We start from the raw sequence: 20,712 nt of genomic DNA on the forward strand, positions 1-20,712 counted from the left end.
GGTTCTGCTCTCCAAAAACTAAAGATAAGACAGGTGCAGAAATAAAATAATGCGAGGTAGAAAGTGAAAAATGCTGTGCAAAGTTTGGAAAGTGAGCTGGGAATTTATTCTGACACCTATAAACCCAGGCAAAGCTGGAAAAGGTGGGAACTGAGATGTCAAGTGGCATGAAATGCATTGGCTCGACCTTTCGATAGACAGGGAGCCTCTCATATCAAGACTGACAAGGATGAAGCTGGAGAATGGCAAAGCCTGTCAAGCTCGAAATAAACATGCACTGAACTTGAGTAAGTTTAAAGGGGCTCAGACATGAACCAGAATATACATCTCGGATGGTGGAGGGGGGGAGGGTCCTCACAGCACAAAGGGAATGGAATCATTTATCTCTGTACCCTTAAGCAGGTTACAATGACACTTCTTTACAAGCTAATCCTGAAAAAAAAAAATTGGCTCTAACCTTAGAATTGGGTAGTAGATTTTTTTAAGCTGAATCCTTAAAGCCAGTAAATTTTTAAAAAATCAGTATCTCAATACCTGGATTTCTATAAATGATGAGCAAAAGAAAAAAGCAAAGCAACAAAGGGAAAGAGGACGCGAAAAGAAAGACAAATTGTAGAAGTTACCACTGCAAAAACTGGGGGGCAGGGGGAAGGGAGAGAAAGGTTGGTGAAGGAAGAAGCCAGAAATTCTTCCATTGAACAGAAGGCTTCATTTTTTCACTTCTTATTGTCACTTACAACTTTGTTCACAAAACACACAAGTAAGTATGAGTTTGAAAGGTCCAGGGTGGTGGCTGTATTTGTTTCAGTGTCTACACAGGTGAAATTCCAATCATCAGACTCATCATTAATTATGCTGACATTTTACCCCACTACTACAAGCAGGACAGTTTATAACACTACATGTTTATTATTCTTAAAGTTTCTGTGGTTCAGGAGTCTGGGCATAACTTGCCTGGGTCCACTTCCAAGAGACTACCGGGCCACAATTATAGTATTGGCGGGCCTCAGTCTCATCTGAAGACTCAACCGAGGAAGAATCTACTTCCGTACTTAGAATGTGGGAGAATTCGTTTCCTGGCTCTGTATGCCAGAGGCCCTCAGTTCTTAGAGGCTGCCCCAAGTTCCCCAAAGCATGGGCTTCTCCACAGGCAGATTCATAGCACAGCAGCTATTCCTTCCAGAGGGGCATGCGAGAGACGGTATTCTTAGGGTCTGTCCACCACGGCTGCTAAAATAAACTTTTCATATTTCCAGTATCTTCTATACGTCAAAAATAGAACTTAGAAGGTAAAAGTGATAATAGGGCACAGTGCTTTTTAATAGAGGGTGAAACGGTTAAAGAGAAGAACACTCTTAAATTTTTTTTTTTAATGTTTATTTTTGAGACCGAGACAGAGCATGAGTGGGAGAGGGGCAGAGAGAGAGAGGGAGACACAGAATCCTAAGCAGGCTCCAGGCTCTGAGCTGTCAGCACAGGACCCAATGCGGGCTCAAACCCACAAACTGTGAGATCATGACCTGAGCTGAAGTCGGATGCTTAACTGACTGAGCCACCAGGTGCCCTGAACAAAACTTTTTTTAAAAAAATGTATTTTAATGTTTATTTTTGAGAGAGAGAGAAAGACAGAGACAGAGACGGAGCCCGAGGGGGAGGGACAGAGAGCGAGGGAGACACAGAATCTGCAGCAGGCTCCAGGCTCTGAGCTGTCAGCACAGAGCCCAATGTGTGGGGCTCAAATTCACGAACCGTGAGATCATGACCCGAGCCGAAGTTGGCCAGTTAACTAACTGAGCCACCCAGATGCACCTGAAAAAAACTTTTTAAAGGTACTTTTAGTAAACTCAGAATAAGATTTTAGGAAATAAAATCCAAGTTTACACTTTAAAAATTAATTAAATGATAATTAAATGGAACTGAATAAATATGGTAGCTGATTTCTTGAAATGTTTACATGTTAGCAATATTTTTACATGTTCAAACAAGATACAGAAATCTAAAAAGAAAAAAAAAAGCAATGAACCAAGAGAAAATCTTTGCAACATATTTATTAGAGAATTCATATCCAAAGTACATGAAAAACTTCAACAACCCACTAAAGTAAAAGCAAACAACCCGAAAGAAAAATAGACGAATATGAATAGGCAACTCTCAAAGAATGTATATGGTAAATAAAGACATACATGCTCAATCGTTCTTATAATTAAGTAAATAAATGATCAAAATAATAATAAAATATAAGTGTTCATGCATACAATTGGAAAGATAAAAAAAAAAAAAGATTTGTAATCCCAAGGGCTTCCCAGGATATGAGAAAATGAGTATTCATATATTTAGTGAAAAGATAAGCTTTTTGGAAGGCAATTTACCAAAACCTATAAAATTTTTTAAAAACCTTACTATTTGACCCAGCAATTTCATTTCTGGGAAACTATCCTAAAGAAACACTCCCACTTTTCAAGAAAGTAATACACAAGGATATTCATTGTTGAGTTTTATAACACTAAAATACCAGAAGTAACTTAAATGTACTATAATAAGGAGCTGAATGTGATAGATTCATGTTATGGAATTCTAGGTAGCCAATAAAAAGAAAGACTTTGATTTGTGGGTACTTCCCTTGAAAGAAAGTTCTATGACATATGGAGCGAAAAAACCTAAAGGACAACATATAAATCATGATCTTATGTATATAAATAAGATATGGATAGATATGTGCATATATGTGTGAAGCACATGGAAAGGGAACTGAAAGCATGTACGTTCAGCTCTCAACCACCCATACCTGTGAGTGAGATGTAGCAGTGGGGAGGGTGGCCAGACAGATTCTCATGCTTTGTTTGTGAACTTGATTTGGCTGCCTCATGAGCATTGAGAACAGAAATAAATGAAGTGGGACTACCTTTTTCTTTGCCATTCTAAGTGGAAAAACACCCCACTTGAATAGTTAAAAAGTAACCAATATTTTTAAAAAACAACCACACCTAAATTCATTTCCATCCTTCCTTGCAAACTTCTGGCTGAGTCCACTAATTTTCTGGCTTCTGATAAATATAAGGAAGAAATGTACAATATAAGGGAAACTTCTAATATCCACCTACTGATTGACCTACCTGCCTACCTACCTAACAATGTCCCAATCCCGCTATGTATATCCTCTGCCTTTCCTAAATAGCTTGCACTGCCCCGTTGCCGGTCCTAAAATGTCCACCATCTTCCCCTCATGAGTTTTATTTCTCAAAGCCCATGAACTAACTACAGCAGAATGGAAGAATGACAAGACTATAATAACAAAAGCAACAAAATTAATAGAAGAACTGTATCAAAATACAGCTTGAGAATCGTGGCATCATCTGAAAAACCTTCCCTGCCTGTGCTCAGTTGTCACGTAGGAAAGATTCAGTAGCTCTGTTTTCTCAGCAAAATGATAACAAGCTGCAAGAGGTTTGCCATGTAATTCTGATTTATTTTGTCACAGTGAGGAATTTTTTTAACATGGCCTCGTGTCACTTTCTGCCGATATGAGTGTTTATTGTCATAGTCGGTGCATTTTATTATGATACAAGCAACATTCTTCAAAAAGCTAACCCAACTTCTTTTCCATCAAAAAGAGCAACTAAAGAGCTTAAAAATTAAACCAAAAATGAGAAACATATGGTTTTGGGTCTTTGGATTTGATTGGGTAAATATGTATATAAATTCTACTTAGACTTGAACACACCCTTTGCCTATTTTTACTTTATGATTACCTTAAGTCAGTGTAGTGCCTTGTAAAAATGTACCTATGCTGCAGCCATTCCATAAAATCTATGAAATAAAACACATCTCTCTGGCTCGGCAAAGTTCAGAAAATCTGGGTCTTTGCTCCTATAAATGTATCATGTTGCATTTACTGCCTAATAAAGTCTCAAAGAACAAGACTGCCCTTCTTTTCACAACTTGATCCTTTACAAATTTACAAATGTAATGCTTTAACCTATTTGAACTCGACTCTGGCTCCCTGAGGGAAGATGCTTAACCAAGTAAAAGTGTCTGTTCTCGGTTAGTTGGGCCTTGGCTAACAGCAGCGGGTATCAGGAGGGCAGCCCCCATGCCGGAGGGGTACAGCTGGCCTCCCAGCCTCTGCTAGAGGTCTGTGGCAATGAGATCAAAAGAAGAAGACGAAAGGAGTGGGCACTGAGAAGGCAAAAACAAGGCCCTGGTACCAGAAGGTTAGGTCACAAGGGAGGGCAAGAAGTGTTATCAAGCTGGAGGCCAACTCCCTGAAAACCAAACAGAGATAAAACCAAATAGGTGACATTCTTCAGAATTGAGGCATTCATTCCTTCCCAGCCACCAAATGCTTAGAGAAAATGTTCTCCACAGAGCTTCTGTGTCTAGACGACCTCAGCCTGAAAAGCAGTTGGGACATTCAGGTGGCGTGCTGGAGGGGCCTGCAGAAAAAAGCCCGGACCTGAAGCCCACCCCCAACAAGTCATTTCAGTGTCTTTTTTTGCGAAAAGGTTATAGTTTCAAAAGCGAAGCTCCAGGGGAGGTAAATATGTAAGGAGGGAACTATAATAACCCCGTAGGCAGTGACTTGAATGTGACCTCGTATGAAAATGGAAATTTCTTTATCAAACACTGAAATTTTGTCTACACAACTCAAAGCATTCTGAACGTGGAGTAGTAAACCAGTGAGTTTGTATAGGAAGCAGAGGCAGGTGGAGAAAGTAAAGGCCAAGGAAGAGAGAAGACGTAAGGGGTAGGCGGACCACAGATGAAAACATTCCCTCTCAGGAGCAGGGGAACACTTCCCCCGTCACGTAAAAAGAGCCAGGCTCTGCTAGAACCTCAAAAGTCTGAAAATTATCCTCATGTAAGGTTGGATATTTTCGGAACTCCCTGGATATTTGACATCAAGACCGTTCGCCTAGTGAAATGGGCGACTCAAGCTGTTTCCTAAATAATTCAAAGAATTGCTTCAACCACACCCCCCAGATGCAACACATACATCATCTAGATACTTTCAAATCAAAGCAATTGTATCTAAAATGATTATCTAGCTTTCCATTCTGACCTGTTCGTTGAGGAACACTAGAAAAAGTCCAAATGATTTTTTCGAGTGCGAAATGCACAGGGCCCATGTGTATGGAAGTTTTTAACTGGGCAGAGGCACCCTTCCCTGGTGGTTAAGAGCCCCCTCTAACTACCTTGTTACCTCCTCAAAGAAAAAGCCGTCCATGATCACCACCAAAATGCTGACAATAGAATCTGTCTGTTTCACTAAGCTTCAAAACCAACCACGGAAAGCACTCAATGACCACTGGCCACCTCGTGCATGTTTCCTCCATCTTTTAACAATTCAGAATCTTATGGAAAGCAAGCAATTTTCATCAAAATGGTTGTAGTTCTGGCTGTCTCTGGATGAATATGGGGCCCTCAGGAAATAACTTTTCATAAGGTCTCCAATTACTAACATTTTAATCCAGGTGAAAATCAAGTTACATGAGTCTTTGTGGCATCCCTAAAGAATGAAAGGAGATCAACCTGAAGGTGGAGGTGAGGAGGGGCAGGTAAGGAAATACTGAAAGGCCATATTTTCCGAAGAATGTTCTCAGGGAAACGAACACCCCCTCCCTTCCCTTTTCTGTTTCCACTCCATTTCCTATGATGTAAGAGATGGGTTTCTTTTCTTTCTTCTTTTTCATTTTTTTTTTTAAGCCTCTATGGGGAGCCACCTCCATCATCCCATGAGCTGCTGTCTTAGTCCCACAAGGCAGGGGCTGAAACAACTATCTTTGATTAACATAAGGAGAACAAAATCCACCCTAGGTCCAGCCGAAATACCAGTCGATCTTTGTTTTACCAACGTTTCTGTAGTTCTATCTTTATTTTGGATGCACTTGAGACAACATGTTCGTGTGTGTGAGTGGGAGTGGGAGTGTGTGTCTGTGTGTGTATGCATGTGTGTTTAACATTTTGAACATAAGAGAAAAGCTTTCCAGCGAAAAAATCTGTTTACAATGGTAACGTGCAAAATAACATGTCTGTTTGATCCAGAAAGCAGTTGTTCTAGAAGATAAGACAATAGACCCGTTCTGGAAGATAAGCCTGTATAACTGTCAATAGCTTACTGATTAAGCCGAGCAACTTGCTCAACAAGATTCTCTTCAAAACCCTAGCCTTGCTTTGCCCTTACCCGGAGCCATTATGGCACAAACTGCCCCATCTCCCCCAGTGAGCTCCTACCTTACAACACTCCCTTCAAAGCACCAGCTCAGACTCTCATCCCTTTCCCAATTTCTCCACTTTGAGGCATCACTGAGACTGTCCAAGTGGTATTCATTCTCATTGCAACGGATCTGATACGCTTCTCTTGGCTTGACCAGTTGCGTTTTCTGGTCGTTTTTGAAGATGTCAGTGGTTGACACATTCCTTAATAATATCTCCAGCAGGTTTCATATAGGCCATTCTGGAACTAAAACACATACCTACCTGGTCTGGCTTACAAACTTCAACTTATATCCTCTTCAAAGCACCTAGCAAGCCTTACCTCACCCCAGATGGATGGCTCAGGGGACTTGAGCTGGGGAGGCAACTTGGCTTTCTCTTTAAATCAGGGTGGGACAAGAGGGGAGGGACATGTGGTTTGAGATGGCCTTACCCTGTTTGAAGATGTAACACCTCTGGGAAAAGGAAGGATCTTCGTGGGTCACCAGTCAGCAGTGTGGAGAGCTGCTCTGGTTGGTTCCATATGTTTCCATGTCCACCAATATGGCGGGCCCTGTGTACATAGTATGCATGGCTTTCTCTGAGCAGAGTCCACACCACACTGGCGTCTCTCTCACTGGTGTCCCATCCGAAGAGGATCGTCCCCTCCATCAGTTTCCTGGTTCCATAACCTTTCATGCATTTTTGCCCTGTTCTTCCCCCTCTTATAAACATTGTGTCCCTTTGTAAGGAGACACAGGAACCAATGAGAAAATGAGAATAAAATAGAATATTGTTCTGAGAATTAGACACACTTTTCAAATATGTGCCCCATAGGCAGTGACTAGTAATCTTTCTTTCCTATTATACACAATACACTATGTTGGCAATATTACTTTTGTAATTAAGAATGAAATGTGAGAATATTGTATTAATTTAACAATTTTAAGAATATAAAGAAAGGCTCATAAACATTTGTACCGCAAGAACTAAATGACTTCGGTTTCGTCAAAATAGAAACCAATGCAAATTTGCCAACAAGTATTTTAAAATTCTAGTTCAGATCAAGAAGGAAGAAAACTTTGATGCTGGAGTGACACTCTGTTTTGGCTTCTTTGTTGTTGCCCCTTAATAAATGCTCTTCAATTTTCTTTAAAAACATGGATATTTCATTGTTGCTGTGGTTAGACGTGATTCAAGGTGTGAAATTAGTATGTGGCAACATGAAAGGGGGGTAGTTCTCTGCCTAACATCGTCCATGACATGTCTTAAACACTGCGGCCATTCGGGGGACACCCAGAAGAGCAGAGTGAGAAATACTTATAGCATATGAGTGTAATAAAAAATGTAATCATGAACAAACAATACATTAAATTGGTAGGACACAGTTTAGATTAGATCACAGGAATGGATATCAAAAATATAGTCAATATTTTTGAAAAAACAACCAGCAGTGAAAAATTTATTTATAATACAAACCAGACACTCCAAAATAATTTGTGGTTTACTTAATTCTTACCGTTCATCCTATATTCTTTTGAATAAGCTGAAGTAAGGCACCCGAGTAACTACCTCAGCTGTTTTTAATTTTGATATTGAATTTTCAGTGAGATGAAAACTCTGGTCTATGTAACAAACAGAGATGGCATTTTTAGAAATTTGGATTTTTCCCCCTCAGTGTAGATTCCTATTAAAAAGAAATGTATTACGATAAATTACTATATTTCCAAATTGTCTCATTATTGCTGGGCAAACAATAATTGCGTATAAATTCTGAATAAAGAAATATCACATTGCATTTTATGTGTTCTGCAATATGCACTCATAGAAAATCATTACAGTAACAGAACCAGCTGCATGTAATAGAAAGCAAATGATTTACAATGTTACTATGAGAAACTACTTTATTTCATATTATCATAAAAAGAGCAGAACTGAATATTTGCATGACAAACAGAAGAATCCAGGAAATTCCAAAAGCAACTCGGTTTTTTTTTTTTTAATAGGTATTAATGCTGGAAGGTGATTTGAAAGCCTTCTACTCTAGAGAATATTAGCAATTATAATTTGCAGTCATTATTAGGCCAACAATTGAGAAAGAAAAAATCTACAAACATTAATAGGATATAGAAAGAAATACTTGAAGTAACATGTTGTGTTTCTATCATACGACATCTATGTTACAAGAGCTTACATTTAGTGATGTTGAACATTTCATTTAGGCTGAGAAGTAGAGTGTGTTTTGTTCCTAAATGAAGCTCAATCCTGAAATTTGAGCCACACCGAAATCTTCAATGTCTGTATTTTAATGTGTTTTGCATGCCAATCAACGTATCTGCCTATCAACAGCTCAGTCCAAGTGAATTGGCCCCGCCCACGTCCCTAGTACAAGGGGGAAATCATCTGCAGACCTCAGGGCCCTGCGCCCTCTCCTCCCACCCATCGTGTGCACAGGTGCAGGTGGCATAGGCAGAGCTATGATATGGCTTGCAGAAGAAAAGTTGGGCTGGGTTGATGAGACTCCCTCTCAGCCATGAACTTAAGTCCTGGCAAAGGGGAAGGAGCATTCAGATGAGGAAGAGGTGGCAGCATGAGGCAGAGATCATCTACACAGTCCAAGGTGGGAGTGGGTAGTAGGCTACACAGCGGGAAGCCAAAAGCAGCCTGGGCCCAGAGGAGACACACATCGGTGGTGGATCACTGGTGCAATACATAAACCCCTGCCACCAAGAATGCCAACCGTCTCCAACTCCAGCTCTGATCTCCCGGACACCAAGCCCAGAACCGACTCCTAGGCTTAAGTACCCATATCTCTAGTACCTCTCTCTAATTTCACTCCATATATTATCAGTGTAGTAAACAAATTAACTGGTAGGAGTCTCAGTTTGTGCAACCCCAACACCTATAAATTATATAATATATATACACACATATCATATTAATTATATACCTTATACACAGTTCATAAATAATAAAATAATGGCATATAATATGACATAATTGTATACTTTATATTTATAATATGGTATAGTATAATATATATAATAGTATATAGTATATATAGTATAATATATATAATATAGTATATATAGCTACTACTATATAATAGTATAATATGTATTATATATATATATAGTATATAGTATACTATATACTATACTATATGTATATACCATATGTATATATATGTATATGTATATGTATATATGTAATATACTATAGTGTATATACTATATGTATATAGTATACTATATATACTATAATATATATACTATATATATATATACTATTACTATAGTATATAATAATATTATATATATACTATATAATATATATATAATATTTATATATTTTTAATATTTTATAATACTAAATATATGGTAGCCACATATATGTTATATGCTATATTTACATGTATAACACTGTATGTTCTTATATAAAATGCATATTATGTATAAGTATATAAATCAGAGAGAATATATATTACCTATATAACACTGTATGTTCCAATTAGCGATTGCACTTTTCAAAGGATCAACTGGTTTGAGTTATTTAGTAAACTTTATGGTAGGAGCAGAGTAAAAACATATTTTAAACATAATTTTACAAGGCACTAAATGAGTACAATAAACTGATTCATGTTTTCATTGCTTACCGTTGTATCTCACAGTGACCTTACACAGTCACACACCAAATGCTACAAGAGTAGGTCATCCCTCTGAACCTTGGTGTTCTTGTAGGATGTCTTTGCTTTATAAATTTGAACATTAATGGTCCCTAAAGGATGATAGATGTAAGTGGTTAACTATGTCAAGTGTTGTTAGTCGGCCAAGGAAGATGACTGAAGATTGACTCAGGCAATATGTAGGTGTAGAGTGGCCAAAGACAAAAATCTGATTGGAGCATGTTCAAGAGAAAATGGGAGAAAGAGAGAGCAAGTATGGACGAGTCTTTCAGGAAATGTTTCTTTGAAAACAGAGAAGCGGTGTGGTAGCTGGAGGGGATATAGGGTCAAATGAGTTGTTGTTTTAATATGAGAAGTATTAGAGAATATGTCCGTGGATGAGATTTGAGCCAGCAGAGAAGAAAACAATTGAGAATGCAAGAGGGAGAAGGGATACGGCAGATGCAATATTCATGTGTTCATGAGAACATATGAGGAGATGAGGCCCATTACCTGTGCTGAGGAACTGTCTTCAGATGAAAACACAGATAGGCAATCACTGTAACAGGGGAGGAGAAGGAAGGATAGTATTGGGGCACCTTCGTGGACTGTATTTCCATTAATGCACCCAAAATTTGCATTAGCTTTTCCAGAAGCTACACCACAATATCAATTTCAGTGGCAGTTGGGTTCAACCATGGCCCTACATCTTTTCCCCGTATGCTGTTGTGAGGTTGTCCAGTTCACTTGCAGGTGATTTGTAAGACCACGTTCATTAGACACTTCACTTCAGGTTAATACATTTGTATATGTTTTACATATGTTAATACATTTTAACAGGCAGCCCTAATGTACAACCATAAGCTGATAGAAAAGGAGATCCGACGCTATCTTATAACATCATGGAGGGGCCTCTCAAATCCATGGGTTCTGGCAGTTCCCCCACTTTTCCTGCAATGTATTATCCCTTCTAGCAAATGTAGCATTTCAGGCCACGTACTCAGGTGATATGAAAGATGTGTAACTCCATTTCCCTGTCATTCAACTTCATCTCTATTTGGGTTCTCCCATTTCCACTCCTGTCAAAATTCATCCAGAAAACATCCTAACTGGATACATTCAGTCATTTCAGGTTTTACACTCAGTAAGATAAGAATTTCTGTCTCTCTATCCTTCTCCCCGGGACAGATGTGAAATTCTAAGGGCTAAACTGAAGCGGAGGCCCCAGGGGAGAAGCCAGGATGAGCCCATGGCTGTCGTGTCTATTCCCACTGGCCTGTCATGTGTCCCCCATCATAGTGGGGCCCTTGTCCTTGATCCCTGTACTCCATATCTTCCAGATCTCTTGAGTTGGGCAATCATTTAGGTCTACCGGTGTTTTCTTAGTCATTTTCACACCTTTGTCGAGAAGATAAAACTCTCAGAGTTTATCTGGTGCTTCTGATGACAGGGAGCTCATGGAAAGCTTTCCTCCAAGCTTCTCTGTCCAGGGCGTCTCTGCCCTGCTAATCTGCTGCCACTGATGTTCCTTCAAGTCAGCATGGTGCAAGGCACTGGGGCTGGGGGGGTGGCTCTCGGACCTTCCTCACTTTCAAGGACCCTCCTAGGAACCAAGATTCAACTGATGACTGCCTTTGGTGCTCAAATTGGGCTGGAGGCTCTATCAACAATTTGCTCAGTTCCCATTGCCAACAAGGGGGAAAGGAAAAGGTCTTGGAGACATTTAAAAATGTGCAGCAAACTTGATCTTCTCCCCCAGTCTTTTTTTCCTTCCCCCTGACCAGTGACATCTTTGTCAGTTCAGGCTCTTTCTTCAACTGGATTCCTCCAAAATTCTTCATTTACTGCGTAAGCTTTGCTTTTTATGCCTCTTCCCCTACTGGCTACTATGAAATGGGAAAAGTGAAAATGGTCGCTGGAGCAATAGTAAAGTCTGGCTCTGCCTAATGCTGCCTGAAACTGGGAGAAAGGTCACAAGGGGGACTGGGTACTATTGGGAATGAAAAACACACACCAGTTATTATCAACATATTATCAACCTTACAGCCACATGAGCTTGTGAGAGTGTGTTTTTCCGAGTGTGTTTATCCACTTAGCTATCAAGTTCTTTATCCGTTGCCCTTACAAAGTTGATTGTATTCAACATAGAATTCTCTTGCTTTTAAATCTGTTCAACTCTCAATCATTTTAAGCAACTGTGGATGCCAGAAGAATGTGGGGATGCTACGAGGTGTATGTTTAATAGATACATGCCTAAAAATTACGATAAAATCTTATATTTGTAAAATTTTTCACAGTTTAACAAACTGCTTTTCCATACATTGTTGTGTTTTGTTCTCCAGCAAATGTCCAATAAAACATAATGGGTAGGTTGAGATGGTGTGTGAGTTTTGTTCTCCTGAATGAATGAAAATCCAGTGTTTTTCTTTTCTTTTCTTTTCTTTTCTTTTCTTTTCTTTTTTCTTTCCTTTTCTTTTCTTTTCTTTTCTTCTCTTTTCTTTTCTTTTCCTTTTTTTTTTTTTGATAGAGAGAGAGAGAAGCAGAGAGAGCGAATCCCAAGCAGGCTCCGTGCTCCCATGGGCCTCAATCCCACAAACCGTGAGATCATGACCTGAGCCACAATCAAGAGTCAGACGCTTAACCGACTGAGCCAGCCAGGCGCCCTACGTACCCAGGATTTTTCCACAAGAGACTACGTATTGGCATTTTGTCTTTTGATTACGAAAGTGGAAGAATGGGGTGATGTAAAAAGTGACTTTTTTTCTCAATGTGTTCAGTAATACATTTCAATCCCTCTGCAGTTTATGGATGCTGAACACCACAGCCCAGGCCTGCTGCTTCACAGAAGATGCTATGAGTTGCAAAATCGATCAACTGCCTTGTGCTTTTCACTAAAGCAGCGCCAGGCTCTGGGATCTGTCAAGGGTATTTTGATAATGCTTAAAGCCAACTGAAGAACAAGCATTGGTCAAAGGGTATGAAGGATCTGGTTTCCAAGTTTCCTGCCTCATCCCCGTGTGAGCAATGCCTGAAGACGAGAATCCACCACACCGACGCCCTTCATTCTTTGCGATGGGATAGGAAACAACAATCGTTGTATTTGAGTTGACTATAGTGCTACCTCTTGGAAATCCAATGAGATTGTGATGTTAACGGCTTCGGCATAAGGTTAGCAGTCAGCATATGTTAGCCATTGTTTTTATCAAAAGAGATAACATGCTTAAAATTAGAGCAGTCCATGGGAGTCAGAAAACACCGATTAGTCATGCAATGTTTGCAGCTAGGTGTACCAAAGGATGTCACACTGGTGTTTTTAAATTCGTAACATTTCGATGTGAAAATCTAGTGTATTAAAATATTATCTGGTATCTGATCTGTCACTCAAGTTTCTAATTCATCCACTTATAGCGACGGAAGCTTATATTATTTCGCGAGTCCCTATTTTTCTGCGACTCGGGAATCAGATTAATTCTCAGGAAGATGTTGAAATGATTGCTTAAAACGTCATCCTTAAATTCCAAATGAAGGTTTGAAACATTACTGGGAGAATAGAAACATTCATTTCTATTTTTGTTTGGGAAAATGTTGGGTTTGGCTTAAGACAAGAGTAACTCAGGGTCTCCATTCACTGGCTCCTGCCTGCTGGGCTAGGAGGGCACCTGCCGCAGCCCCAGATCCTTAGTTACTTGGTGAAGAGCCGCCCAGGATGAGTGTGCCGTCCAGTCTTACCTTCAGAATGAGGAAAGCAGTTGCAAAGAGAAGTGGGGTTGATCACCAACCTCCCAGCAGCAAACATTTTGTGAGTACTTCCTACGCACCAGGCCCTCCCGAGCTGTGTCCAACCCTTCATTTAACCCTCCCAACAGCCAATTTAGGGTTGCAGACAAGCAAACCTAAATTTAGAGAGTTTACACGATTTGCCCAAAGTCACACTGGTAGTGAGTAGTCAAGGGACAAAACCTATCCCGGGACAGCCACTCAAGGGAAGCTGAGGGAGTGTCTGTATCCTGGGAACTTTGGAGAAAATCTTGTCTTTGAAAACATTGCCGGCCCTTGACTCCAGATGTGTCTAATGCACCAGACTTCACTTGTATAAAGCCAGTTTGCACCTTCATATGATGCACTTCATACTTGGATGGGAGTAATTTTTTTTTAAACGTCATCATTTTTTTAAGACCTCAGTTTACAAGAGCACGGTTATAGACACAGATTACACAGTGTAAACACCTTATCCTCCTGCGTAAGCCTGATAAACAACTACAGTAAAACAAAATGGCTCATTGGGGTGAGTCTACTGGGAAGACATTCTAGCTAATCTGAGATCCAAGTTTGGAGGTAGAAGAAATTTACAAGTTGCTATTTTACTGAGGAAGAATTTAAGTTGCTCAAGGTCGTACAAGCCATTAGTGGTTTGAACCAGATGACTTCTTCAGTTCGATGTTCCTTTCGTTATACCAGTTAACTTCCTGGAAGCAGGTATTTCTTCTCGGTCTACATTTCAAGCTAAGTCCTATGCTTAATTCTGCATCATCAGTGATGATTCCAATAGCTACAAAATGATTATGATACAGTCTCAGTAACAGTCTTGCTCTATGTTATAACCTATAAATGTTCTGAAGGTGACCTAATCCAGACTGGATAAAAGATAAGCACCCAGTTCCAAGTCAAAACTATGAGATATTCAGATGGACTAAAACATTGTTCTGGGTGGTGGAAAACTGCTTAGCAGAAACAGTATAAAATCTGACCCTGGAACAAGAGAGTTGGATTCATCCCTCAAATTGTTCCACCTAGTCAGCCTTTCTGTTACACACACACACACACACGCACATCAAATACTTTTAAAGCCCTTTGCTTTGGTTAGCATACATTAAATAAGTATACAGGGAGAGACTACTAGATCCTTTGTATGAGAAAAAAACACAACCACTAAATGTTTTTGCCAGCTGCCCACCAGTTTAATGTCCTCCAAATGAACGTATGTATCAGTTCCAAAAATATTATAATTCTAATTCCTTATTATTTGTTAAGAAATTCTCCATCTTGGATTTTAACTGAACATGAAAAAATGTTAACATGTTGACAAAGTACAAAGATACTAAGTTTACGTAACTATGATAAATCTTACTTCCAATAATATTCAGAATCATCCAGTGTGTGTTAACCTCTACATAAATCCATATAAGTTGCAATGTTCTAGGAGATTTCAGAAAGGCTCATGATGACACAATTGAAACTTGAAGATAAATATCTAAGTTTCACAAAACTTCTTCCCAGAACCGTAATCTTTGCTCTTCAGTAATTTTATGTATATGTAAATTTATTTTATTTGTATGTAAATATTGAGAGAAATAAATCATATACAAATTAGTATGCTATATATATATATGCTACATGATATAACTTAAAAGAATATGTTATAAATTGCACATAGTATGAATTATATATTAATAGTATAATAGTATAATGAGAAAGTAAATAGTATATATAAATTAATGAGTTAATAGATATATAGCATAGCACACATGATATATAGTATCATTCATAATATATATTATATGTTAAATTTATTATGTAATATATAATATATAATACATAATATTAGATATAGTATATTTATATATACAATAATATACATTATAATAAAATGTATATAACAGTTATAATACATAACATATAATATAATATATAAACATATATTATACATAATATAAAATATATAACATATGGTGTTTTTATATATATACTATATAATATATATATAGTAATATACTTATAAAGGGCTTTGAGAACTCTGAAGATGGAAAGAAACTCAGTGGCACAGAAAGATTATGACTTGTCAGGATTACAACTCCTTAGTTGTAGATCCAGGATTAGAACACAGATCTGATGCTCAGACCCCTAGATTTTCCACACTACTATTCACAAACTCATAATAATTTCAATGTCAGCTGTCAGAAAGAGGCACAATTATGAAAAAAAGTTCCCTGCACATGTATACAGGAGACCTACACGGATATCTCTGCAGCATTGTTTATGATAGTAAAAAATTGGAAACAATTGAAACATTGTTCAGAAAGAAAAGAGCAAATGAGACTTACTCATCTTGCCCAACACCATATAACAGTTAAAGTACATGAATTCACATTCTGTGCATTACCATGGGTAAATTTTTAAAAAAATTTTTAATGTTTATTTATTTTTGAGACAGAGAGAGAGCATGAGCAGAGGAAGAGAGAGTGAGAGAGGGAGACACAGAATCCAAAGCACCTCCAGGCTCTGAGCTGTCAGCACAGAGCCCGAAGAGGGGCTCGAACTCACGGAGTGTGAGAGCATGACCTGAGCTGAAGTCGGACGCCCAACTGACTGAGCCACCCAGGTGCCCCAACATGGGTAAATTTTGTTGAGGGAACAAAAATCACACAACATTAATAGTATGATAGCATGAGGAGGAAATTAAAAGACATCCACACAAAACTTTCTGATGTGTAAATATCTATTCTGGTCCATAAATTCTTGTCCTCCTCAGTCTGCATGTCTTTGTAGCTTGAAAAAGTTGCAAAGAATATCGATAGAACTTATGTTTATTACTACAAGTGAAAAGTTTAAGTCTTTCCAAAACCACTTATATAATTTCTTCCAAATCCTGGGCTGTTAGTGTCAATTTCCTCATGTAGAGTCTGTTAATAAAAGTTGTATTTACTTCCTTTCTGTGATGATCATTTTCATTTGGGAGAGAGACTCTCCAGACATTTTGAAGATTTTTTTTTTCTCTTGAATTAGAGGATCCTTTATGAATAAGTTACATAGAAAGGGAATCTGCTTTAGTGTGTTGACTGAATTCAATTAGAAAATTAAAATGCAATTTGCTTCTTTGTGTTGTGGACGTACTACTTAGAATTATTAAATATTATAGAATGCTTTAGTGATTCCCATTATAAACTCTTATTTTACAGATGAAGAAACAGAGGTCCAAGGAAGGAAAATTACTTCCCTAAAGATATGTAGCTAGTAATAGGCAGACTGGGGATTAAGACCCAAGTTGCTGACTAGAGCTCTTTATGTTATACACCCCACTGCTTCTCGTGCACTATATGCTGAATCCATATACTGCCCAATCCCAGAAGACAAATTCACCAATCCAGCAATGAAAACAATCATCAACACCTCCCAATAGTAGTTTATTGTGATTATAATTGTAAATCAACTTGCCAAATACTCTTTTATTTTTTCACTGATTATGTGAAAATTAATCTATGTATATATCTTCAACGTGATTCTGGAATTTTGCCATATGTATATATATACAAGTTATCTGTATCTTTGAAGTGTGCGTGTGTGTGTGTGTGTGTGCATCCGAAGTCTGAAGATTGTAATGATACTTTGGAAAAGCTTCTTGCTGCCCTTATGTCTCTGAACCTCCAACTGAAAATAATTAACATCTGTTACATTATGTATATGGGAATGACCTAGTGGGTTATTTAAACACTAAGAGCATTGTAATTGTCCTACAATAGATTTGCAAGTTGCAAGTTTAGAGATGCTGCTGCCCAAAGGGAAGAGTCTTTCACAGTGCTTGGAATAAGTCTCCCTATGGGGCGTTACTTAAAGGTGCAGCACTTAGTAAATATTTTAAACTGGAATCTTCCACTATTGGAGAATAAATATTGACTTTATTTTCTGGTCAAATTTTTCCTAATCATTGCAACTGGCTTTGTAACAGTTTAAAATGAGAAATTTCAGCATTTTACTCCTTTAAGCTGTGTTATTTTCCCAAGCCCTGGTGTTTGGTTTCCCAATACTAAATATTTCTGCGCATATCATTAGTCATAGGATAATAAAAACAAGTGACTGTTCAACTCTGGTATGTTGTCTTTATGTATGTAATCCTTCTTCCTTTTTTAAAAAAATTAATATTTTTATTTATTTTTGAGAGAGAGAGAGAGAGAGAGAGAGAGAGGGGGAGGGGCAGAGAGAGAGGGGGAGACACAGAATCTGAAGCAGGCTCCAGGCTCCGAGCTGTCAGCACAGAGCCTGATGCAGGGCTCTAACCCATGAACCATGCGATCGTGACCTGAGCAAAAGTCCAACGCTCAACGACTGAGCCACCTAGGCACTGCTCCTTCTTCCCTTCTTAAATTACCTTCCATGTATATCTTAAAATTAGTAAGAGATTTTTAAAACTGTAAGACAATAAACATTTTGCAGAACCACTTTGATCCCGGATCTTATATAATTGCCATTACTTTTCACTGTGAGCCAACCACATATTCGATCCAACGGACAAGTTTTTACTCTCTTAGTAAACAATTGAGAAATTTCTTACAGGCAATCACTTCACTTTTACAATGTAATTCTGGCTTCTTTTTAGCTCATTTTTGTTGCTGTTGTTTATTTGCTTCCCTGGGGCAAAAATACGCTATTTTCTTATTCTGGCTTACGATCATTAGGTCGTAACTTCTGATCTTGCCAGATAGTAAATCTAAACAATTTTGGCCCTAGCTAGGTTTGGGGAAAACTCAAAAGAAATTTCGGTGCCACAGGAAGAGATGTTAGTAATTCCAGTTGTTTCGCTCTTGCCTTTAGAGTATTCCTTGAATTGTGTTGGAGTGTGTGGTTGTGTTGTTGTGAACTATTGCTGCTAACTCCTACCCTGGAGATGGCTGTATTTCAGAGATGAGTGAATTGATACTTGTAAACAAGTTGATAATCGTTAATAAAGCTTACCAAACAATTTAAGCTCTTTAGAAACACACATCCACTATAATTAATTGCCTATTGTTTATTTAATTACAACCTTTAATAGAGGCATGAAGGCTTCTAAAAATGCAACTTATACAAATCTGAACTTACATTTGTTTTCACGATGTTTATTTTGTTTCCATGAGTTTCAGGTGTCAAACGATTTCTCCCTGGAGATCCTGGTTGAAATTCCACCATTGACTATTCAGTGCCCTCTTTAAAAATCATTAAGAATATTTTTCTTTAACGTTGACAATGGCCCACTCTGGGATCCAGCTGCTATATTCACAGTATGATGGTGATTTTGTTTTATTTTCCACACATGGCCTTTTCATACACTGTGTCTCAGAGATGGAAAATTCTCTTTAAAAAAGAGAAAAGAAAAAGAAACCCCACTTTTATAGCATGCTTTCTTTAGAATGACCTAAAACCAGGTCTTTTCTTTCTAGATGGTGTCTAGCTCAGGATTATTCAAGATTCATCTATAGTTTATTCCCCTGAAGATTTTGGTGGCAAATCCATCCAGTGTCTCTTTTTGGAGTGCCTACTTCATGCAGAACTCACACCAGCTTACTGTGCGTAAGCAGAACTAAAAACTGGGAGTTTCCAATAGATGAGAGAAAATCTATAGACACTAGCAAGTGCCAGTGGGTCCCTGAAAGAATGTGCTAGAATCTGGGTAGTCTTTGAGATTTGTGGTGTCGTCCTTTAGAATTAGGACAATATCTTCTTTCTTCAAGATTAAAATAATGTATAAGGTCATCCCCTCCCTAACTAAAGTTTTTCACTGGCTGCTCTGGTGATACAAATATATTAGGCCTTCACACGCCTCCATTCAAAAAACGTTTAATGAAAAGACCTTGTTTGTTAGTTTTAAGTGCTGCAGCTAGTATCCTGTAAATATGGGGCACTGAGGAATATGGATAACATAATGTCCTCAAATGGAAAAGTTGTAAACCTTGCCTAAAAATAATAAACACAATACCTTACTTTTACAGCCATTTATTTTATTTTATTTTTACGTGTATTCACTTTGAGAGAGAGAGCCAGCATGTGTGAGTGAGCAGGGGAGGGGCAGAGAGAGGGGGAGAGAGAATCGCAAGCAGGCTCCTTGCTGTCAGTGCCGGGGGCTTGATCTCACAAACCATGAGATCGTGACCTGAGCCAAAATCAAGAGTCAGAAGCTTAACCGACTGAGCCAACCAGGCGCCCCGTTTTACAGCCATTTAAGTCGGAAAAGTATATGCACATCTATCGTATTGTTTGGGTCTCAAAATTAGTCCTATAAAGGGGAGAAAAGGCAGTAAGTCATTCAATAGGTCAAGTACATACTGAATGTCAGCCACTGTGGAGGGAGGATCCATGATACACAAGGCAGTTCAAAGAATTTAGAATTTCCTTGGGAAGGTAAAACATGAACAGAAAGAAATACAATAAAGGTAGTATATGCAGGTCTTGTCATTGAGAAATTGAGGGGCAAAGGAGACTCGGTGCCACACTATGCTAGGAAACGTACATTATCTCAGAATACTCCTCCAAACTATTTTATTCACAATCAAATCAAATCAAAACCTATCTACAATCCAACAGCCACTTTATCTACAAGTTACGGACGAGTCGGAGGCTCCCAGAATCTCAGTTCCTTGCCTCAGGAGGCTAAGTGCCCGTCACAAGCACTATACTGAATTTCTGGCAGAGGCAGAGGGTCAAGGAAGGCTCCTGGCTCGTCAGGCATTATCCATACTTTCCCCACCAGATCAGGCTAGTCCAGAAAAAGCTCAGCATGAACAGATCCCCATTTCTTCTCTTAAAAAAAACCCCTTCCATTCCAGCAGCACTGGTGTCCATTCGGGTTTGCCCTAAGGCGCAGGTAAGGCCATAGTCTGTAGCCCTTGGTGAAGGAGAATCCTCTCCGGGTTTGGCTTCCGAAGTAGGATAGTCTACCAGACTGTGCCCACGAGGTGTCCTTTTGACGTGAACCCATACAGTGGCCAGCGGTCTCAGACGCGGTCTTCTCACCCTTGAAGAAACTGGGGCTCAGGGCGGGGAAAATGACTTGTCCAAGTCACACGGGCTGATGATGCAGGCATGGGTGTAAAACCAGGCCTTTTGAC

This window comes from Lynx canadensis, chromosome D2, assembly GCF_007474595.2.
Source record: "Lynx canadensis isolate LIC74 chromosome D2, mLynCan4.pri.v2, whole genome shotgun sequence".
In the NCBI taxonomy this organism is placed as follows: domain Eukaryota; kingdom Metazoa; phylum Chordata; class Mammalia; order Carnivora; family Felidae; genus Lynx; species Lynx canadensis.